The sequence below is a fragment of the Bos grunniens genome, chromosome 29, assembly GCF_055505025.1.
Source record: "Bos grunniens cultivar Pamir isolate PY7600 chromosome 29, Bosgru_T2T1.0, whole genome shotgun sequence".
Classification (NCBI taxonomy): Eukaryota; Metazoa; Chordata; class Mammalia; order Artiodactyla; family Bovidae; genus Bos; species Bos grunniens.
The window spans coordinates 12667619-12691914 of record NC_141193.1 but is presented as its reverse complement, the minus strand read 5'-3'; the positions used below and the strand labels follow the sequence as shown (position 1 = coordinate 12691914).

The 24296-nt window shown below is 42.7% G+C and overlaps 1 pseudogene; it reads right to left on the bottom strand.

The window, feature by feature from the left end:
- Positions 1–50: 50 nt before the first annotated feature.
- Positions 51–19926, bottom strand: LOC147342120 (pregnancy-associated glycoprotein 1-like; annotated as a pseudogene).
- Between the last annotated feature and the right edge of the window lie 4370 nt (positions 19927–24296).

Genomic DNA, 24296 nt, shown 5'->3' with positions numbered 1-24296 from the left:
AAAGCCTTGAAAGAGTTACAATCACCCTTATATTTTGTAGGGACTTTGGTTTATGAATCTGGTTGGAGAAAAAGGACACAAAATCAGGACAAGGCTGGACATCTCTGGGTCCCAGATGATTGTGAGTTGAGTTCCATCCACTAGGCTTCACAGTCAGGTGCTGATGTAATTCACAAGCCACTTTTGAGGAAGCAAAAGAGGAAAGAGTTTTTGGGCAGAGAGCAGTGTGGTCAAAGGGCCATGGGATTCACACAGGGCAAGATGAAACAAGAGTCATTACTTGTTTTTTTGCTCTATCTGTTACTTGGCGTTTCTACTTCTGAGAACAAGTACATGGAGATAGTCAGAGGCATTGGTGGTGCCCCTGGCACCTGATGCTCCTGGTGATAACCAGTTTGTGGACACGTCCCTGAGTCCAGAGCATATTCAGCCTCGTGATAGACTCAGATTCTCCTTTCTTGGGAAGGCTGAAATGCCTCATTTCTGCTAACTCACAACTGAAGCATGGGATGAGTTCATGGTGGTTGACCTGTAGGCCAAGTTCCAACCATGGAATAAAGGTTGACAGTGGAAGGGTAGCCATTCATTAAACTTGGTTAGCTTGGTCCTTAGCAGGGGCTACTTCCCACATCTAGAATGTTTTTCTCCCAGGATTTTGCATGGCCAGGTCCTTCACAACATTTAGCATTATCTCAAATGAATCTCTCTCAGGCTTGCTTTCCCTGGCCACTGCACTCTCACAAAAACAGACCCTGATCCAACAAGTGCCTAGACACCCCCTCCATCAAAACAGTAATTATAGTTACCAATGTGGAAAGGAGGAAGAGGGATAAACTGAGAGTCTGAGATTAATATATGTATGCTATTTTATTTAACAGATAATCAACAAAGACCTACTGTACAGCACAAGAATTCTGCTCAATAGTCTGTAATATCCTATATGGGAAAAGAATCTAGGAAAGAATGGATACATGTCTATGTATAATGGAATAAATTTCTCATACAATTAACATTAACATAATGCTGTAAATAAACTATATTCCTATATAGATTAAAAGTTGATTTTTTTTAAATGCTTACATGTAGAGACCAATGGAGTTCCTTAGCCTCTCAGGATATCAGATATGATGCTGGATATGGCAGAACGGGTGCAGAAATCTAGACATTTTCTGAGGTTACATTTTCCTGAGCTTTGCTGTCTTTTGCTTCTAGTGTCACCTTTGATTTCTCTTTGGAGGATCTAATACGAGGGCTTGGAGCCACCAGCTGGGTGTTAGTTGAAGCATGAGAGGGAGGCGCTAGTGGGAGAGTGAAATCCCAGCTCTGCATTGCGGAGAAGGCAATGGCACCCTGCATTGCGGAGAAGGCATTTCGGAGAAGGCAATGGCACCCCACTCCAGTACTCTTGCCTGGAAAATCCCGTGGATGGAGGAGCCTGGTAGGCTGCAGTCCATGGGGTCGTTAAGAGTCAGACATGACTGAGCAACTTCATTTTCACTTTTCACTTTCATGCATTGGAGAAGGAAATGACAACCCGCTCCAGTGTTCTTGCCTGGAGAATCCCAGGGATGGGGGAGCCTGGTGGGCTGCCGTCTATGGGGTCACACAGAGTCGGACACAACTGAAGTGATTTAGCAGCAGCAGCAGCAGCCTGCCCTGGGGCAAGTTTGAGGCAAAACATACATCCCAATTTCCCTATGAAAACAGGCTGTAGCTTCCCTCTCGATGATTTGCATGTTATCAGACCAAGACTGGTTTCATCCTTTTTCATGTCCTGCTTCCCCTGAGACCTCACTGGTTTCTCTGGGAGAATATTTTAATATATATTTATTTATTTTAATTGGAGGAATTTTTTTAAAAACATTTTCGCTTCACTAAGTTTTCATTGCTGCTCAGGACTTCTCTATTATCAGCGAGCAGGGGCTACTCTGTAATTGCAGTGCACTGTCTTTTCAATCCTGTGCTTCTCTTGATGTAAATCACAGGGTCTAGGCACTCAGGCTCAGTAGTTGTGGCCCACTGGCTTAGTTCCCCTGGGGCATTTACAATCTTCCCAAACCAGGACTCAAACGCATATCTTAAGCACTGGATCAAAAGGGAAAATACTCTGGAAGGAATTTGAAATAAATCACTTTTACATGAAACTTGGCACCATGGCCTATTTATGAGGAGAAACATAGAGGATTGTCCCTATTTCAAGCAACCTCCTGAGATCAGGACTGATTGAGGTTCTCCTCCCAAGGGTTCCTACAGGATCTTGAAACTGTCCTGCCATGTGGCTTTGTTCTTGCTTGAGTTTCCGAATCCCACACTAGACTGCAGCTTCCAGAGGGCAGGGCTGTCACTTGACTCACTTCTAAGTATACGTTAGTAGATATTGTCTCATTCAGACCCTAATGTCAAGAAAATGCTAACACAAAAATCAGTTATTCTGAGTGTTAGGTTACAGGTTCAACAAGGACTGCAATCAAACCCTAAATAACATTGTCTTAAATACAATACAATTTCAATTCTCTTTCATATAATCTTAGTGCAGGTCTCTCCATAGAGATGGGGCCCACTTCTTTCTTGTCACATCTTCTACCTGTGCTACTTACCTCTGGTCTAACATGGCTGTTCCAGGCTCCTCTCATTACATGTGCATTCCAGCTAGTGGGACAGAAAATAATACTTCCATTTGGAACTAACATATCACCTCTACTCAAATTCCACTGGCCGAAGAATCTTCCGTGGTCATGGCAAACCTGGGGGTGGTGGGCACACAGAAGGGCAGGGGAACGTGATCCTACTGAAGAACATTCATGATGAGTAGCAAGGGCCACCAACTTTCATTCATATGCCTGTAATTCATTCTTCTTTGATTCTTCCCACACAGCTCTTGGTCTGTTTTGGCCTCCAAATATGGATATAGATGAGGTTATGAGAGGGGATGTCCCAGGCTGTACAAATATGGAGAAAACAAGAAAGGAAAGAAGATAAGAAAGTATAAAAATGAGATCTAATCTTACTGCATTATGGTCAGAAAAGATGCTTGGAATGATTTAATTTTTTTTGAATTTACCAAGGCTAGATTTATGGCCCAGGATGTGATCTATCCTGGAGAAGGTTCTGTGAGCTCTTGAGAAAAAGGAGAAATTCATTGTTTTGGGGTGAAACATCCTATAGATATCAATTAGGTCTAACTGGACTATTGTATCATTTAAAGTCTGTGTTTCTTTGTTAATTTTCTGTTTAGTTGATCTATCCATAGGTGTGAGTGGGGTATTAAAGTCTCTCACTATTATTGTGGGACAGCAAAAGAGACACAGATGTATACAACAGTTTTTTGGATTCTGTTGGAGAAGGAGAGGGTGGGATGATTTGAGAGAATGGCATTGAAACATGCATAATATCATATAAGAAATGAATCATCAGTCTAGATTCGATGCAGGATTCAGGATGCTTGGCCCTGGTGCACTGGGATGACCCAGAGAGATGGTATGGGGAGGGAGGTGGGAGGGGGGTTCAGGATTGGGAACACATGTACACCTGTGGCGGATTCATGTTGATGTATGGCAAAACCAATACAGTATTGTAAAGTAAAATAAAGTAAAAAATAAATAAATAAATAAAATAAATTAAAAAAAGAAATTATAAAAATGCAAAATCTAAAGGAAAGCATGGTTAAAATAATAATTTTGCATTTATACAATTTAGGTATAATGGTTGATGAATCAATTTATAAAATAAAAATTAGAGAAATGTAAAATATAAATATATTCACTAAACCCAACAAAATAATAAGGCTGTATCATATTAAACACAGAGTAGTATCAGGATTAAGTTTGGATGCACATTGCAAAAAACTAAAACAACTATAACTTTAGAAAGATAAATTTGATTTTTCTCTCTCACTGGAACAAAGCTGGAGGTGGGCCAGCCAGAGCTTGGGTGCTATCCATTTCCAAGTTTACACGATTGTCTAATACAACTGCAGGAGTTCCAGCCATCAAAACTAAAATCCAGACAACAGTTAGGAAGTAGGTGGGGAAGGGAAGAGCCCCATCTCTCAGCTAAATCAGCTCCTTGAAAGCAGGCTTCCAAGAAATCCATCTTACTGATCTGCTTGCATCTCTAAGTTACCTGTCATGACTAAGAGCATGGGTGGGCAGGAAATGCAGTCCTGTAGCTACTGGGCTCATGGCTATATAACAACCTATTTTCAGTTTTGAAAGAGTAACAGATAATAGATCATTATGTAGGTAGCCTGCAGTGTCTGCCTTAAAGAACAAACCTTTTCTGAATGGATTAGGTTGAATGGCTGGGCACAGTGTGGGAGCCAGGAGGAAGGAACAGCAATGAGAAACAGCTAGATGGACCTGAACTGTGCTCAAGATAAAAGAGGCAGACTGGTCAGTAGAGATCTTCTAAGGACTGAAGTGAGGATTATATGCACCACATGACCCAATTTTTTTTGAAAACTTCTTTTCCAACCCAGATCCCAAATCTCTCTCAATTCTTCAGCTTCTAAATATCTTGTCTTTGTTATCTCACATTCTGACCTACCTGTCTCACCTTCCTTATTTCTGTTCACATCACTTCTCCATCTAGTCCACCAGCATTGCAAGATCCAGTACTGAAGGAGTTAGCAATAATTTCTAGAAGTGGGTACAAACACAATGACTATTTCTATTTTAATATTAGTTTCTCCTGATCAAGGTCTTTTGAAGGACTGATATGGCTAGAATTATGGTGATCTCACATTTGAGACCTTTTAAAAAACATTTCTTTTTACTTTGGTCTGTTGGTGGTGATGCAGTCTCATAGTTGTTCAAGTCTGAGAAAGTATTTTATCTTGTTTTTAATATGTATTTTTTTGACGTATAGAATTCTGAGTCAATTATATTTCTCAGCATTTTAAGATGTGGTGCCAGTGTCCTCTGGCTAACATTGTTTCATATGCCTAATCTGCTCTCTTTCCCATTTTTTCTTCTACTGTGTCTGTTTTTCATTCTGGTTACATTTCTTTGGTTGATTGTTTTAAACAATGAATTATCATGCACCTTTGAATAGTTGTCCTATTTCTTGTCTTTGAATTAATTGAACTTCTGTGTTAATGGGTTTAAAGCTTTCATCATATCTGGAAATTTTTCAGCCAGTAATTATGAAGTTCTTTTCTCTATTCTCCTTCTTTCACTTCCTGTGGGGTTCCATTTACATATATTTCAGTATTCTTAAAGTTGTTTCAAATTTCTGTGATGCACAATTAATTTTTCCCACAGTCTTTTCATTCCTATTTTCCATGTCTCTATTTAACACACTCAATATTCTTCAGCTTCATAAATGTAAAGATTATTATTCTAGGAAGCATTTTAATGTCCTTCCTGCTAATTATGTGATGTATATTTTAACTGTGTTTTTACTAATTGATTTTTCCTTCATTATGGATATTTTCTTGCTTCTTTACACATTGGAAAAAGTTTTTTCTTTTGAAATTTATGTATTTACCTTAATTAGAGGATAATTACTTTACAATATTTTGATTTACCTAGGACAAATATTTTCACAATTCATATGGAAATTTTAAATGGATATTAGATATGGCAATTTTTTCCCTTTGGATGCTGGATATTCTTAATTTTTATAAACTATTCCTGGCACTGTTTGCAAACACTGTTAATTTCTTGGGAACAATTGTATTTTTTGAAGGCTTACTGTTCAGGTTTTTTAGCTGATATAATACCAGCCTTTAGACCATGTTTAGTATTCCCCACTAGTAAGGCAATATTGTCTTCAGGACTATACTGATGTCATGGGAATTATGAGTAATTTCCATGCTGGTGGGTGGGGACACCATTAGACTTGGTGCAATTTGAGACTCAATATTGTTCCCTGTAATCCTGACCAGTACTATCAACTCTCTGCTGAAAACTGGAAGGGTATCACCTGTACACTCACACAGTTCTCTGTGTGTAGCTCTCTCCTATGAACTCTAACTATCTAAAGTCTCAAATCTGTCTTCTTGGGGATACCGTTTGTCTGTGCTTAGATAGCCCATCCATGTATGTGTTGGAAACTATTTATAGAGTTAGGGCAATTGTAGAACTCACCTTGCTTGCTCCCCGCCTCAGGAATCCATTTTCTGCTGCCTGACATTTGATGTAAAAAACTGCTCTTTCATTTATGTCTTCTACTTTCAAGTTGTTTATGACAGGAGGATAAATGTGTCCTTTGCTCCTCTATGTCTACAAAAATGGAGGTCCCCCTGAAATCAGAACTCACTGAATGCCTTGTGAATGCTAGGCAGTGACTTCTGTGCATGGATGCAGACTAACTAGGGATATGTGTTGGGGCTTTGGGGAGCCCTGTCTTGCTGGAGAAACTTGACAATTACAACTAGCATTTGCTATGGGGTATGTTCAGCTCAGTTCAGTCACTCAGTCATGTCCGACTCTTTGCAACCCATGGACTACAGAATGCCAGGCTTCTCTCTCCTTCACCAACTCCTGGATCTTGCTCAAACTCATGTCATCGAGTCAGTGATGCCATCCAACCATCTCACTCTCTGTCATCCTCTTTTCCTGCTGCCTTCAATCTTTCCCAGTAATAGGGTCTTTTCTAATGAGTAAGTTCTTCACATCAGTTGGCTAAAGTATTGGAGTTTCAGCTTCAGCATCGGTCCTTCCAATTAATATTCAGGATTGATTTCCTTTAGCATGACTGGGTGGATCTCCTTGTAGTCCAAGGGACACTCAAGATTCTTGTCCAACACCACAGTTCAAAACCTTCAGTTCTTCATTTCTCACTGTTCTTTTTGCTCCAACTGTCACATCCATATATGACAACTGGAAAAAATCATAGCTTTGTTAATACTGAACTTTTTCAACAAAGTAATGTCTCTGCTTTTAAAAATGCTGCTAGGCTTGTCATAGATTTTCTTCAAACAAGCAAGCATCTTTTAATTTCATGGCTGCAGTCATCATTTGCAGTGGTTTTGGAGCTCCCAAAAATAAAGTCTCTCACTGTTTCCATTGTTTCCCCGTCTATTTGCCATGAAGTGATGGGACCAAATGCCATGATCTTCATTTTGTGAATGTGGAGTTTAAGTCAGATGTTTCACTCCCCTCTTTCACTTTCATCAAGAGGCTCTTTAGTATCTCTTCATGTTCTGCCATGAGGGTGGTGTCATCTGCATATTTGAGGTTATTGATATTTCTCCCAGCAACAATGATTCCAGTTTGTGCTTCATCTAGTTGGACATTTCGCAGGATGTGATCAGCATATAATTTAAATAAGCAGACTGACAGTATACAGCCTTTAATTACTCCTTTCCTGATTTGGAACCAGTCTGCTGTTCCATGTTCAGCTCTAACTGTTGCTTCTTGACGTGCATACAGATTTCTCAGAAGGCAGGTAAGATGGTCTGGTATTCCCATCTCTGTAAGATTTCCACAGTTTGTTGTGATCCATACTGTCAAAGGCTTTTGCATGGTCAATAAAGAGAATTTCTGGAATTCTCTTGCTTTTTCTATGATCCAACGAATGATGGCAATTTGATCTCTGGTTCCTCTGCCTTTTCTAATTCCAGCCTGAACATATGGAAATTCACAGTTCATGTATTGTTGAAGACTTGCTTGGAGAAATTACTTTGGTAGTATGTGAGAAGAGTGCAACTGTGTGGTAATGGAACATTCTTTGAAATAGCCTTTCTTTGGGATTGCCACTGCTGAGTTTTCCAAATTGGCTAGCATATTAAGTGCAGCACCTTAACAGCATCATCTTTTAGGGTTTGAAATAGCTCAATTACAATTCCATCAGCTCCACTAGCTTTACTCATAGTGAGGCTTCTTAAGGCCCTCTTGACTTCACATTTCAGGATGTCTAGCTCTAGGTGAGTGATCACACCATCGTGGTTATCTGGGTCATTAATATCCTTTTTGTATAGTTCTTCTATATATTCTTTCAACTTCTTCTTAATATATTCTGCTTCTTTTATTTCCATGCCATTTCTGTCTTTTATTTGGCCCATCTTTGCATGAAATGATCCTTCCCTACCTCTAATTTTCTTGAGCAGATCTCTGGTCTTTCCCATTCTATGTTTTCCTCTATATCTTTGCACTGATCACTTAGGAAGGCTTTTTTAAAATCTGTTGTTGCTATCTTTGGAACTCTGCATTCAGATTGGTATGTGTTTCTTTTCTCTTTTGCCTTTTGCTTCTCTTCTTTTCTAAGTTATTTCTAAGGCATCCTCAGACAACCATTTTGCCTTTTTCCGTTTCATTCTCTTGAGGATGGTCTTCATGAGGTACATACAGATCAAAAAACAAAGATCACTGCATCCAGATCCATTATTTCATGGAAAATACATGGATAAACAATGAAAGCAGTGACAGACTTTATTTCCGTGGACTCCAAAATCACTGCAGATGGTGACTGCAGCTGTGGAAAAAAAAAAAAAAAAGACACTTGGTCCTTGGAAGAAAAGCTATGAAAAACCTTGACAACATACTAAAAATCAGAGACATTACTTTACCAACAAAGGTCTGTATCATCAAACCTATGTTTTTTCCAGAAGTCATGAGTGGATGTGAGAGTTGGGACCATAAAAAAAGTTGAGCACCAAAGAATTGATGCTTTTGAACTGTGATGTTGGACAAGATTCTTGAGAGTCCCTTGGACTGCAATGGAGATCCAGTCAGTCCATCCTAAAGGAAATCAGTCTTGAATATTCATTGGAAGGACTGATGCTGAAGCTTAACCTCCATTACTTTGGCCAATTGATGGGTAGAACTAACTCGTTATAAAAGACCCCAATGCTGGGAAAGATTAAAGGCAGGAGGCAAAGGGGAAAACAGAAGACAAAATTGTTGGGTGGCATCATCAACTTGATGAACATGAGTTTGAGCAAGCTCCGGGAGTTGGTGATAGACAGGGAAACCTGGCGTGCTGCACCCCATGATATAGCAAAGAGTTGGACATGACTGAGAGACTGAACTGAACTAATGTACAGAGGACAATCAGGGAGCAGGCAGAAGTCTTTAAGGAAGGAGGAAGGAACAATTCCTGGATAGCTGACAATTTGGGGTCAGCAAGCCATTTCAAGCTGGAGAAGCTCTAGGGAAGCAATTCTATGCCAGGTGGAGAGAATGGTAAAAGAAAGGCAGGGTGGCAGTGCTGGGATTTCCCAGAGGACAAGATCCTTGTTCTACTAAACTTTATCAATGCTCAATATTGTTAGGTGTTTGGAAAAAAGAGTTTTGTTTTGGAAGTGGTAGAGCAATGTTCAATGGAAGGACTGATGCTGAAGATGAAGCTCCAACACTTAGGCCATCTAATGTGAAGACCCATCTCATTGGAAGAGACCCTGATGCTGGGAAAGACTGTGGGCAGAAGGAGAGGGAATAAAAGAATGAGATTGTGAGATGGCATCACCAACTCAAAGGACATGACTTTAAAGAAACTCCGCAAAAGAGTGAAAGACAGGGAAGCCTGCTTTTTTGCTGAACATGTAATCACAAAGAGTCAGACATGACTTAGCAACTGAACAATACCAATGAAGACACAGAGACCACTGAAGGCTCTGGTCCTGGTTGGAGTGGAGAAAGATTTAGGTGGAAGGGGAGGCTTCCTATCCTCTGGTGCAGGTCCTTGAATTCAAGGCAAGGAGCACAAGATTTTGAATGTGTTACCAAACATTGTTTTCTAAAAAAAACAAAAACCTGTTTTCTGCAGGAGAGAGAGCTTTGACTGAGTTTGTTCTCTAGATTTTACTGAGGGATTTAAAAGGGATTGGGGTCGGGCTGAGACTGCAAAAACCAGGTGACCAGCTGCTGGAGGGCGAGGCTTGTGGTAGATATTTTGCACTAGGTGGAAAATGAATTCAGAAAAAGTGTCCCTTCTAGTGTGTACATGCCAGTGTATCACATTATTTCAGCAGATCACTTTAATGTTGTTTTGGGGCAAGCTAGAAATGTAGGTTGGGTGTTTTGCTTTTCTCCATTCCTGTTGGTATTTAGATAACTAAACGTCTGGTTACTTCATTGCATAGTTGGAATCATGCTTGGGAAAGAAAACTAGATCAACTCCACACATATTTTGTCCTTAAACAGCAATCATAGGAAGGTTTCTAAGGCAATGGTAGGTACTTTAAACGTGAGGGGATAAATGGGTGAGAGGGTAACAGGCAGGAAGGCCAGGGGTCTCCAAAGGGAGGAAATAGCCTGCAAGTTTCAGACATTTTTATCTCTCTTAAGCAGCAGGAGGAAACAAACTAGCGATATTTTTTCCTTCTCTATACAAATTCAAAAGGAGGTTTCTCTTAAAATACTGTGTTGCCATAATGACACCTGGTATCACCTGAAGTTAAGTATTCTCAAACCTAGAGATAACCAATGTCTTTTTCTTATGGAAATGTTTGTCTTAAGCTATGCTAATGTACTATACATTTACCCCAAACTCTGTCTTCAAGTCGGTTTGGCTCAGAACCTACTTGGCAAACCAGTATGTTACACTCAGATATTGTTCCTCTAATCTATGTAAATGAAATTATTTGTATGGTGATCTGCCCTTCTTCAAGATTCAAGTTAATTATTTTATGGCCCAAGATGAACCATTTGGTGCCAAGTTATCATAGAATGCATCTTATGGGTGAGGGGCCTTCAGAGTTTTAAGACATTCCTTTCTGTCATTAACAGACTGCTAGTGACTATATAACATCCAGCTGAAGACTAGCAGGGGGCACTCTTTCTGCCCCCTTCTGATGCCTATGTCAGAAGCTTTCTCTATCTCCTTTATACTTTAATAAAACTTTATTACACAAAAGCTCTGAGTGATCAAGCCTCGTCTCTGGCCCCAGATGGAATTCTCCTTCGGAGCCAAGAATCCTGGTGTCATGATTCAACAACAATCTTTCATGGGGACAGTTTCATTTAGCAGGCTGAGACTGGACTGTACCAGTTGCCATAGTTGTTGCTATGACAAGAAGCCATCACAGCTACTTGTTGCTATGCTGGAGATGTGGGAAACTGAAAATAGACCAAAAGCCTTACAACTCTCCTTGCAGAGTGATTTCAGACTAGAAGTAGTTAACAAAGAAAGGCCGACTGGTAAGGCTGAGGATGGGAATAATCTGAGCCAGTAATCATTAGCTCTGTGGGAGCATCAGCTCAGTCAGAGTTCTGTGTCATGGTTCAGAGAGAGATGTCATTTGGCTTGAATCAATAGCTAGCCTTGGGGATGGCAGCCATAACCTCTAAACAGAAGATTTCCTTCTCCCCAGGTGGCAGAATAATTCATATTTGTTCCAGACTCAGGAACCCAGAAGCCCTCTTGGGGCCACTTGCTCTCTGCAGGCACACATGCAATCTAGAAGGTGGAACTATCATCATGGTGCCCATTTTCCAGATGAGAAAACTGAGGTTAAGTGACTTGATCAAGCTCACACAGCTAAGTACATGAAAGGCCAAGCACAAACCAAGGGTAACAGTCCTCAAATTGTATGTTTTTGCTCCACACCCACTGGGAGTGGTGGGTGGTCATCTGGCACCAATGCTTAGGCAGAAGCAAGCAGTATTCAGGCTTAAATTGAAGTAACTAAGGAAAACCAGTAGATCATTAAGCTATAACCTAAATCAAATCCCTTATGATTTTGTAGTGGAGATTAAAAATAGATTCAAGGGATTAGGTCTGGTAGCCTGAAGAACTAGGATGGAGGTTTGTTACATTGCATGAGAGGTGGTCACCAAAACCATCCCCAGGAAAACAATGTGAGAAGGAAAAGGGGTTGCCTGAGGAGGCTTAAAAACAGCTGAGGAAATAAGAGAAGTGAAAGGCAAGGGAGAAAGGGAAAGATATACTCAGGTGCATGCAGACTTCCAGAGAATATCAAGGAGAGATAAGAAAGTCTTCGTAAGTGCACACTGCAAGAATTAGAGGAAAATAATTGAATTGTAAAGATTATAAATCACTTCAGGAAAATTGGAGCTGCCAGAGGAACACTTTATGCAACGATGGGCACAATAAAGGACAGAAAATCTGAGAAGCCTCCTTCGGCCCACTCTCACCCTCTTTGGCCCTCCAGGCTTGGGTGGGTAAGGTACTCTGGTTTCCCAGCCCCACAGGTCAGTCCGTAGCCCTCATCACCCCTAGTACGTTCCCAGTGTCCCAGTGCAGACCACCTTGAGATTCCATTTGCATGGAATCCAGTGCAGTTTTGCCTAGAACCAAGCAGCCCTCCATATGGCTCAATGAGTTTGTGGTTTTAGAATTCCTGAAATTCACTCTCTTCCTCAAAGCCTTCTTTGAGCCCATCAGCCTGCTCTGAACTCTCGCAGGGAGCTGATATGAAGCCTCCACCCTGTGCGTGGGCTGAGCAGTCACTGTTCACCCTTTATTCACATTAGCATCCAACCTCCCCACAGAGGGGACGGGTACCCCAACTCACAAAGGAAGCACCTGGCCAGAGCAAGGGAAAGATGCAGCTGAGAACTAGGCTGACCATGTAATTTATCATTCAAACCAGGAAAGTTTGAGAAGGGAAGGGAGACTGTGAACTTATGCTAGGACATCACACTGGGACTCTCCCCAGCCATTCTCCTTGTAATATGGCCTATTTCAGGGACTGCTAGTGCTGAATTCCATGTTCATGCACCTACGGGTTCAGATTGAATTGAAGTTCTTTGAGCACTGAGGACCTTAGTGTTCCCCTCTGCCTTACTCCCAGTATGCCATATGGTGTGGTATCTCCACATTTATTTCAGGAAGATCAGTGTCCCACACAGTCCTTTACTTTCAAGTGATTGGTTTTGTGGGAGGCACCAGCCCAGCCACAGGGCTCAGCAGCATCTGCAATGGGGTGACATGGCCTCCAGAGGGCGCCCTCCTCCCAGCAGTAGCCCAAGAGTTCTTACAAGCTCCAGTTTGAGAACCAACCCTCAATATTGTCCCCTCACCTTGAGGATATAGGCTCGGAGCTGGCACTGGGTAGTTGACACGATTGATGGTGAAGATAATAGAGGGGAGGGTATTGACCACATAACAATAAACGTAGTGCAGTTAGAGAGAGAGGGTGAGAGATTGGCCCTGGAGTTCCTTGTTGTGTTTGGAGACTGGAAGTAACCCTGGGGCATGACCCTTCACCTTGAAACCCCATAGCCTGGCGCCGATGAGCTTCTGTATGTTATTGACCAGTCTTCCTGGGGCTTCGATATGTGATGTCCCAGTGTCCACAAGGGCCTCACAGCCGTCAGAAAAAGCAATAACCTTTCTTTTCATGGAGATGCTGAGAGACAATGGAAGAAAGAGGGCATCAAGGTCACTCAGATTCTCCCCAGAATTGCCCCCTTCCTGACTGTCTCCTAAAGAGCCCTTCACCTCTTGCCCTCTTTTCCTTTGTTCTCGACACAGCACCTTTCTTGACATCCTCGAATGCAGTACTTAAATGCACCAGGATATTTTGTACCTTGACACAGGCTGGTCTTCCTTCCTAGAAGACTCCACTGCACTTTGACTAGCAAATTTCTTCTCATCTTCCAGGCTCCACCTTAATTGTATTATTTTCGGGAAGTCTTTCCCCTGGTGTTTATCAGTCTCCTGTCTTGGTCTCTCTGTAGACCCTTCCTCATGTCTGCTGCTGTTGCTCCTGCTGACTCACTTCAGTCGTGTCTGACTCTCGGAGAACTCATAGAGGGCAGCCCACCAGGCTCCGCCATCACTGGGATTTTCCAGGCAAGAGTACTGGAGTGGGTTGCCATTGCCTTCTCCTTCTCATGTCTAGCATGTACCAAAGTCATAATTCACTATGTGGGTGAGTCCCTTCATGTACATCTGCCTTTTTAAGTGTGAGGGCGAGTTTTAATCTCCTTGCATCCCTAAATTGCCTGGCACACAGTGAATGCTCAATGCTTGTCTGTTCAATGAATGAACAAAGACTGAGAAATCAATAAGAAACATCCAGAGAGCTGTATGTGATGGGGAACAAATAATGGGTTGCACACAGAGTGAAGATGGAGATTTGCAGGGGCAGCAAATTCTCATGGTAGGAGAGAGGGGCTCCTCTGGGAGAGGGTGTTTCCCAGCACTGCTCCTACAACCAGCTCAGACCCTGAGACCCTGGCCAGGAAATACATGACTAGCCCACAGAAACTCCAAAAGACGGGTCAGCTTTTGTCTGAGGGTATCACACAGAATCCTATCAATTATGCCTCTTGTCCTCAGGTCACTCCTGGATCCCACCTTCCTGATTCTCTGTTACAGCCCCTGTCCCACTGTGTGCCCAAGAACATGGAATATCTGTTTTATTAGTTGCTTTCACGTCTTAAGACTGCAGCCAACCTCTCTCCACTGCTGGGTAGCTGCTCCCTAAGAAGACTAGTTTCCCCCATTTTCTCACTGTCCCTGTTTTTAAAATGACATTTATCTGTACTGAGAACTTCCGATGTCCTAGGTAGCCCTGGACAGTTGGTCATCTTATCATAACTCTGTTCAGGCTGGAGAAATTCTCCCTGATCCTCTGTTCACCACACTGTAGAGTCCTCTAACCATGCTCCACGCCTCACAGGGCAGTGGGTGCAGCCCTCTCCCAGCTGCACAGACCTCTTGGACCCTTTTAGGACCATGGTCAGAGCCTTTCTCAGAAGGCCTGGGTATTATGAACCCATGGGTTGTTTGTGTATTTATGTGCTTGTGTGTTTATTTGTATGTGTGTTTGTATGTGTCTCTGTGAGTGCTTGTGTGTCTCTGACTAGCTATGCATGTTCTTATGTGTCTCTGTGAAGGTTTATATGTGTCTGCTTGTGTGTTTCCATGTGTCTGTGTGTCTGCGTCATTGTGGGTGGTGTATATGTCTGTGTGACTGTATGTTTAAGAATGTATTTGTGGGTGTCTGCCTGTGTCCATGTACAGTAGTGGAAACACCACTTGGGCTGACCCTCAGAGGGAGAGGCTTACCAGTCCATGTGTACACTCCACTACCTGCTTCGATCAATGGCACCCAGTTGAGCTCTCCCTCATAGTAGCGGTGGTCCACCCCACCAAACATCACCACACTGCCCTCCCACTTGTCTCTGTAGAGAAGACAGGCTGGGATCCTTGGAGGACAGTAACAACAGCACAGTCTGAGAGCTGTGCTTGTCCACCCACCAAGGCCCTAATAAGGTCCCCATGTACAGATGCAGATATCGAGTCTAGGAGCGATTGAGATCCAGACTGAGGTCTGTTCCTGGCTAATGAGTGGCACAGAGAAGGTTAGAAGTTCAGTCACTTGGCTGGGCTCCACCCATTATGTCTTCTGAAGATGCCCTGGATCTCCTGTGACCTGAGTGCTCAGACACCCTCAGAGGACAGGGTGCTGAAGTGTTTTGGCTTTCCCCTCGTCAACCTTGTCATTTTTCAGTAAAACCAAGGCCTGGGAGTTCTAAGGGTGTGGGTTCAGGTCACCCACAGTTGGCTCCGTTGGCCTGTGACCTCTACTGTCCAGACGTCCCACACTCAGAAGGGACCCCAACTCTGCTCTCCCTGTCTTGAAATGCTTAATATTTCTTGAACAAGGGGTCCCACACTATTGTGTCCCACACTTTCATTTCTCACTGGCTCCACAAATTGGGTAGCTGGTCCTGGGCTCCCAGTGAAATGCTAATGAGGAGGGAAAGATATTCACCATCCTTCTCATTCCTTCATTATCAAATTCATAAGCAAATCCTAATGCCTTTTCCTTCAACTTGTTTCCTGTTGCCTTCCATTAGCCTTCCTCCTCACACACCCCCGGAGACCAATTTACTGATCTTGAGCCCAGGAGTAGGGTTGTGTTCCAATAAAATTTTATTTATAAAAGCCAGTAGTGACGCCAGGTAGGGCCCTGGGGCCATAGTTATCCTGGATTAGATTATATCTCAGGATATTTCTTTACCAAGTGTTCTATAATTTTCATGCAACTGAAAGCAACTTACAGCTTATTTGGAGAAAGTGATTGTCCATCTCAGACTTACTTGCTCAAGTAGAAGGCAAAAACAGGCTCAGAAATGGCACCTTGATTCTTCAGCTTGTCAAACATGGGGATGGGTCCAGAGAAGGATATGTTGGGGTAATTCAAGCCAAAGACGCCATCATAAGTTCTGCCTTCAAACCCGTATTCCGCCACACTTAGACCGAACGGCTGGTCAGGACTTACAAGGTCCCCAATCTGTGGGAGAGAAGAGTGATCCCACTTACAGATATGTGAAGTGGGGCTAGGACTGGGCTGGGTGCATTGCCATTAGATCCTCAGAGAAGAATTGAGGCTGGGCTCTATCTTTGGTGACCCACAGATGGTTAGATGAAGCTGGAAGGGGAATCTGGGTTCCACTTGAGAGAGGCTGTGAATTTTAAAACATCTGACCCTCTGAAAAACACCACCTGAGTGAGTCAAATTGGCCTCGTGGCTTCTGTACAGGTGGGGCAACCAAGAGTCAGGCCAGGTCCCATTGGTGCCATCTTATGGACAAAATGAATGAGAGCAAGATAGCCTTCTCTTTGGCATCACTGTGACTTAATAACAGGAATGGACTGCATTCTCTGTAATGTACTGTGGATTCTGCATCTGTCCAGGAAGACAGAAGCTGAAAACACAATCTTGCTTCCGGGGTCTATGAAACTACTGCCTGAGGAATTCACTTTTGGGGATACGTGTATATTTCTGTGAATGTGTACGAGAGAGAAAGAGAGGGGAACTACTCGGGCATTCTGGGGGAGGCAGGCCATAGGTTTATTAGACTCTCAAGGGTCCTCTAGAGTAAGAACTCATTTATCAGGCCCCTTGACTTCTCAGGCCCCCAGTTTCCCACTCTGGATACCTGAAGCCCTTGACTGCCCCCAGGATCCCCAGATCAGTTTTATCCTGTCCCCAAACATCCCACAGCAACTTCAGCCCTGAAAAGCCAGCCTAACTCCACATTTTACCACATGTGTGCCCTCAGCAAGGCCCTTGTGGTCTGTACTTCAGTTTCCTCATATGTCTCATGGGCTAATCAGAGTAACTGCTGTGTGGGGTTGTTGCAGGATTAAACCAGTTACCACCTGAAAGTGCCTGGAACAGTCTGTTAATATAAAAGTGTGTGCTTTTATCCCTTCTCCTCTCTCCCAGCAAAATGAACCTTGAACTGCTCATGGGTAGAGGAGCTGCAAGTCCACACCTCAAGCAAATTTCTGGGTCCGCTAACTTGTTTACTCCTGTATCCCCACAGGCACTGCCTCCCCAGAAACATATTCTATGGATATGATGGCCAATATATATGGGAATTAGGCTAGGATGGGTCCTGCCAGATGGTCCTGCATCTGTTTTTCAAGCAGTGGTCACTCCATAGCCAGTCCTGACTCAGCATTTGTTACACTGTTACCCAAACTGTGTCATAAGCAACAACTCCTTTAATTCTCCCAGATCCATAGGTGATGCTGAAGGTCTTATTGGTAAGCCGGAAGGTGGAAGACTGAAGATGTCTGAATCTAACGTGTTTAGCTGTAGACACAAGAGATGAGTGTCATCAGGTGCCAAGGATGGAAACAGGGCGGCAGGGCAAGTGAAGGATGGTCCGGGTAGGGGGTGTCTGTACTCACAACAGGCTGGGCTGGTGCAAAAGTCAGAGGGCACCCACAAGTCAGATGAGCCTGTGTCAAGGAAAACCTGGAACTCCTGAGGGGGTGTTCCAATGGTGATATTAGCCAGGTAGACCAACTACAGGGAGAAGGAGGGAGTGGGTTAGTGCAGAACTGGCTGCCCTCTATTCCCTAACTGCTGCCTCCCTCTGGGTGTCACATATCTCTTAAGATCACTTTCTAACCACCGTGCAGCTCACAGGCTTTGGTCACAGAGGTATCTGCATTTGATATATTTTTCCTGTGCTACATTGTATGCAGGATATTGACTCTATGACCAAGCGTTCAAGTGGTACCTCCTACATGGGAAGCCCAGAGGCATAACCACTGGGCCTCTATGACCACTGGACACCCAAGGAGGTCCTGGTGCCTTCATTTGAGAAGCTCTGTAATCTCTTCAAACCCAGCCTTAGCAGCCCCTTCTCCAGATGCTCCTTCTTGATCAACCCCAGCCACTCCCTCTAAACTCAGACCACATCCAATCAACACCACACAGGTGACCCTTTCATTTGACATATATTTACCCTTTGCCTATCTCTCAGGCTGGCATGGGCATTCTTGAAGACAAAATAAGCCCTTTGTCTAATCTCAAAACAGTGACCACAGTGATCGTTATGGCCATACATGGAATACAGATTCAATAACTTTTTACTGCTGTCATTCTTGCATCTGTGGAAACTGAATTCCTCTGCCTGGGGATTCACAATTGCTTTGCTGTTGGTTCTACCTTTTGATCAGAGATGGCTGATTCTTCATCTGTAGCTGAGTGGCTCATGTAGTTCAGAAGGAACAATCGCCATCAAACTAATGACACATGTTTGACAGAGAAATGAATATTTACCTGCCACCTGGTAATTGCCAGGCCCAGTCACCAAGACCAACAGTTGAGGATAAGAGTGCCTTCTCCTCTGATTGGGGTCCCTGTTTTCCAGTATCTCTGCCCCGTGCAGGAACCCCAACCTCAACATCCCACCTGGCACCTCCAAATAAGCCCCATGCCTGGCTAGAGAACAAGGGGGCATTATGGAGCACCATCCTCCCAAAATACTCACATCCATGATGTTTCTCAGCGGGTAAATAGTTAGTTTTGAGCCACGAAAAGAAATCTGGGACCATCTGTAAGGATGCTCCTTCAAGAAATCCTTCAGCATGTTTTTTCCACTGAGGGTTTTCCTCATGGTCTTCAGTCTCCTTAGAGGTATTCCTTCACCAAGCATTTGACAAAGAAAACAAAGAAGATGCTACAATTAGCTGTCAGTGTTAAGGTATAACTGTCATTGTAATGGCCCTGTGTATTTTCTAATCATTTTTATGAGGTACATTATTATCAGAATTTTATGCCTATACCATGGCAAAGACATAGATTTGAATACAGGTTCTTTTCTGCAATCTTGGATAAGCCATATGACCATGTGGTGTCTCAGTCTCCCCTTCGGTAAAATGGTGGAATGTAACAATACAAACCCTCCAAATAGAATATCTTGGGGATAAGAGACGTGACGGATATAAGGTACCTGATAAATAGGAAGTCTCAACAATGACAGCCATTAACATTGCTGTTGCCATCCCACACTATCCTTCTCATAGAACCTCAAGGAAGGAGGTAGAAGGGAACTCTTATTCTCTTTGATAAGGGAGCAATTTGAAATGCAAGAGGTTTCTGATTTGGCTGTGGTCACACTGCTTGTCAGATATAAAACAGTGTATCTTTCTCCAAGTTGTCAGAGAAGAGAGAGTTGAAAGAAGAATCCAAGATATAGGGAACAAGTAATGGAAATGCAGAGGCTTGAGAAAGGACAAGTCAAATGAAAAATCAAAAGAAACAACAGAAAGAGAAATACACTCCCAGTGACTTCCAAAGAGATGGAGAGATAAATGACAGTGATACAGAGATGCAGACATAGGCATATACACACTGAGGTAGACAGGGAAAAAAGAGGACATGTTGAATAAAATGTAGAAAAGTGCTATTCCACAGGACCACATCGACATCTGCATAGACTGTGCACTGAACAGTTGCAAGGAGTTGCATTTTCAATATGTCATGACATGATTGGACCCCAAGATTTGTGTAACCATGCAAATCTACACCAAGACTTTGGGACCCACAGTTCCTATAGTAAGTTACTTATCAGTAAGTAAGAGTTGAACTTTAAGACTCTTAGGGAAATATTCCATTCCCTTCTAAACCTGATGGGTGGAAGAATAATCAGATGAAAAGAAAAGTCTGAGAAAAGAATATGATGTGGCATACAGTCCCCATACTTACTTGACTATGCACTCTGAGAAGGCCACCAGCCCGAGGAGCACAAGCCACTTCATGCTTCTTTCCTGGCTCCAAGAACTCAGAGAAGTTTGGGTTCTTAGCATGTAGTGGTGACCAGGAGACCCTAATTATATATGCTCTAAGCTACCCTAGTTTTCCTTTTTAGACCACTAAAAGATTTGAAAAAAAAAAAAAAAAAAAGCTTTTGTTCTTTTTTTTTTTTTCTAATTTTATTTTATTTTTAAACTTTACATAATTGTATTAGTTTTGCCAAATGTCAAAATGAATCTGCCACAGGTATACATATGTTCCCCATCTTGAACCCTCCTCCCTCCTCTCTCCCCATACCATCCCTCTGGGCCGTCCCAGTGCACCAGCCCCAAGCATCCAGCATCATGCATCGAACCTGGACTGGCAACTCGTTTCCTACATGATATTTTACATGTTTCATTGCCATTCTCCCAAATCTTCCCACCCTCTCCCTCTCCCACAGAGTCCATAAGACTGTTCTATACATCAGTGTCTCTTTTGTTGTCTCGTACACAGGGTTATTGTTACCATCTTTCTAAATTCCATATATATGCGTTAGTATACTGTATTGGTGTTTTTCCTTCTGGCTTACTTCACTCTGTATAATAGACTCCAGTTTCATCCACCTCATTAGAACTGATTCAAATGTATTCTTTTTAATGGCTGAGTAATACTCCATTGTGTATATGTACCACAGCTTTCTTATCCATTCATCTGCTGATGGACATCTAGGTTGCTTCCCTGTCTTGGCTATTATAAACAGTGCTGCGATGAACATTGGGGTACACATGTCTCTTTCCCTTCTGGTTTCCTCAGTGTGTATGCCCAGCAGTGGGGTTGCTGGATCATAAGGCAGTTCTATTTCCAGTTTTTTAAGGAATCTCCACACTGTTCTCCATAGTGGCTGTACTAGTTTGCATTCCCACCAACAGTGTAAGAGGGTTCCCTTTTCTCCACACCCTCTCCAGCATTTATTATTTGTAGACTTTTGGATCGCAGCCATTCTGACTGGTGTTAAATGGTACCTCATAGTGGTTTTGATTTGCATTTCCAGTCGTGTGGCCACTGCTGAGTTTTCCACATTTGCTGGCATATTGAGTGCAGCACTTTAACAGCATCATCTTTTAAGATCTGATATAGCTGTACTGCAATGCCATCACCTGCACTAGCTTTGCTCTTAGTGATGCTTCTGATGATCCATTTCACTTCGCATTTCAGGATTGTCTAGCTCTAGGTGAGTGATCACACCATCGTTGTTATCTGGGTCATTAATATCTTTTTTGTGCAGTTCTTCTATATATTCTTTCACCCTCTTCTTAATATATTCTGCTTCTGTTAGGTCCATCCCATCTTTTATTGTGCCCATCTTTGCCTGAAACATTCCCTCACTATCTCTAATTTTCTTGAAGAGATCTCTGGTGTTTACCTTTCTAATGTTTTCCTCTATTTCATTGCACTGATCACTTAGTAAGGTTTTTTTTTTTTTAATCTCTTCTTGCTATTCTTTGGAACTCTGCATTCAGATGGGTATGTCTTTCTTTTCTCCTTTGTCTTTTGCTTCTCTTCTTTTCTAAGTTATTCGTAAGGCCTCCTCAGGCAACCATTTTGCCTTTTTCCATTTCTTTTTCTTTCGAATGATATTGATGTGGTATGTACAGATCAAAAAACGAAGATCATGGCATCCAGTCCCATCACATCATGGCAATACCTGGAAAAACAATGAAAACAATGACAGACTTTATTTTCTGGGCTCCAAAGTCACTGTAGTGACTGCAGTTGTGAAAAAAAAAAAAAAAAAAAAGATGCTAGCTCCTTGGAAGAAAAGCCATGAAAAACCTGACAGCATACTAAAAATCAGAGACATTATTTACCAGAAAAGATCTGTACAGTCAAAGCTATAGTTTTACCAGAAATCGTGAGTGGATGTGAGAGTTGGACCATAAAGAAAGCTGAGTAACAAATAATTGATGTTTTTAAACTGTGGTGTAGGACGACTCTTGAAAGTCCCTTGGACTGCAAAGAGATCAAACCAGTCCATGCTAAAGGAAATAAGTCCTGACTGTTCATTGGAAGGACCGATGTTGAAGCTGAATTTCCAATACTTGGCCACCTAATGGGAAGAACTGGCACATTAGGAAAGACCCTGACACAGGGAAAGATTAAAGGCAGAAGACAAAGGGGAAGACAGAAGATTAAATTATTGGGTGGCATCACTGACTTGATGAACATGAGTTTGAGCAAACTCCGGGAGTTGGTGATGGACAGGGAAACCTGGCATGCTGCACCCCATAATATAGCAGAGTTGGACATGACTGAGAGACACAAGCTGGAATCAAGATTGCCAGGAGAAATATCAATAACTTCAGATATGCAGATGACACCACCCTTATGGCAGAAAGTGAAGAGGAACCAAAAAGCCTCTTGATGAAAGGAAAAATGGAGAGTGAAAAAGTTGGCTTAAACCTCAACATTCAGAAAATGAAGATCATGGCATCCGGTCCCATCACTTCATGGGAAATATATGGAGAAACAGTGGAAACAGTGTCAGACTTTATTTTTGGGGGGGCTCCAAAATCACTGCAGATGGTGATTGCAGCCATGAAATTAAAAGACACTTACTTCTTGGAAGGAAAGTTATGACCAACCTAGATAGCATATTCAAAAGCAGAGGCATTACTTTGCCAACAAAGGTTCGTCTAGTCAAGGTTATGGTTTTTCCTGTGGTCATGTATGGATGTGAGAGTTGGACTGTGAAGAAGGCTGAACGCTGCAGAATTGATGCTTTTGAACTGTGGAGTTGGAGAAGACTCTTGAGAGTCCCTTGGACTGCAAGGAAATCCAACCAGTCCATTCTGAAGGAGATCAGCCCTGGGATTTCTTTGGAGGGAATGATGCTAAAGCTGAAACTCCAGTACTTTGGCCATCTCATGTGAAGAGTTGACTCATTGGAAAAGAATCTGATGCTGGGAAGGATTGGGGGCAGGAGGAGAAGGGGACGACAGAGGATGAGACGGACGGATGGCATCACTGACTCGATGGAATCACTGACTCGATGGACATGAGTCTGAGAGAACTCCGGGTGTTGGTGATGAACAGGGAGGCCTGGGTGCTGAGATTCATGGGGTCGCAAAGATTTGGACACGACTGAGTGACTGAAATGAACCGAACTGAGAGACTGAACTGAACTGATGTACAGAGGTCATCAGTGAGCAGGCAGAAGTCTTTGGGGTCCAGTCAAGCCTGTGGCCCTGGTGGGAGTGGTGAAAGATTTAGGTGGAAGGGGAGGCTTCCCATCCTCTGGTACAGGTCCTTGAATCCAAGGCAAGGAGCACAAGATTTTGGATGTATTACCAAATACTGTTTTCTTAAAAAACAAACAAACAAACAAAAAAACTGTTTTCTACAGGAGTGAGAACTTTGACTGAGTCTGTTCTCTAGATTTTACTGAGGGATTAGGAAGGTTTCTGGAGTGGGCTGAGTCTGCAAAAATTAGGTGACCAGCTGCTGGAGGGCCAGGCTTATTGTAGACATTCTGCACTAGATGGAAAAAAAATCCAGGGGAAAAGTGTCCCTTCTGGAGTGTACATGCCAATGTATCACATTCTTTCAGCAGATCACTTCAGTGGTGTTTTGGGGCAAGCAAGAAATGCATAATGGGTGGCTTGCTTTTGTCAATTCCTGTGGGTAGTTAGATGACTAAATGTTTGGTTACTTAATTGCATGGTTGGAATTATGCTTGGGAAAGAAAACTAGATCAAGTCCACATATATTTCATCATTAAACAGCAAGCATAAGAGGTTACTAAGGCAACTATAGGTAATTTAAACATGAAGGCCCAAATAGGGAAAGATTCATTTAACAGGCTGAGATTGGATGTGCAGGTTGCCATATTTGTTGCTATGACAAGTAGCCATAACAGCTACTTGTTGCTATGCTGGAGATGTGGGAAACTGACAAGAGATCAAGAGCCTTTATGACTTTCCTTGCAGTGTGATTTCAGGGGATAAGTAGATGACAAGCAAAGGCTGACTGCTAAGGCTGAGGAAAGGAGTAATCTGAGCCAGTAATCGTTAGCTCTTGTGGGAGCCCAGAAAAAAAAAGCATGGGCTCAGTCAGAGTTCTGGGTCAGGGTTCAGAAATAGATGTCATTTGTCTTGAATCAACATTTTGCCTTGGGGATGGCAGCCATAGCGTCTACACAGAAGACTTTCTTCTCCCAGGTGGCAGAATAATTCATATTTGTTCCAGACTCAGGAACCCAGAAAGCCCTCTCAAGGTTATTTGCTCTTTGCAGGCACACATGCAATCTAGAAGGTGGAATTACCATCATGGGGCCCATTTTCCAGATGAGAAAACTGAGGTTAAGAGACTTGATCAAGCTCGCACAGCTAAGCAT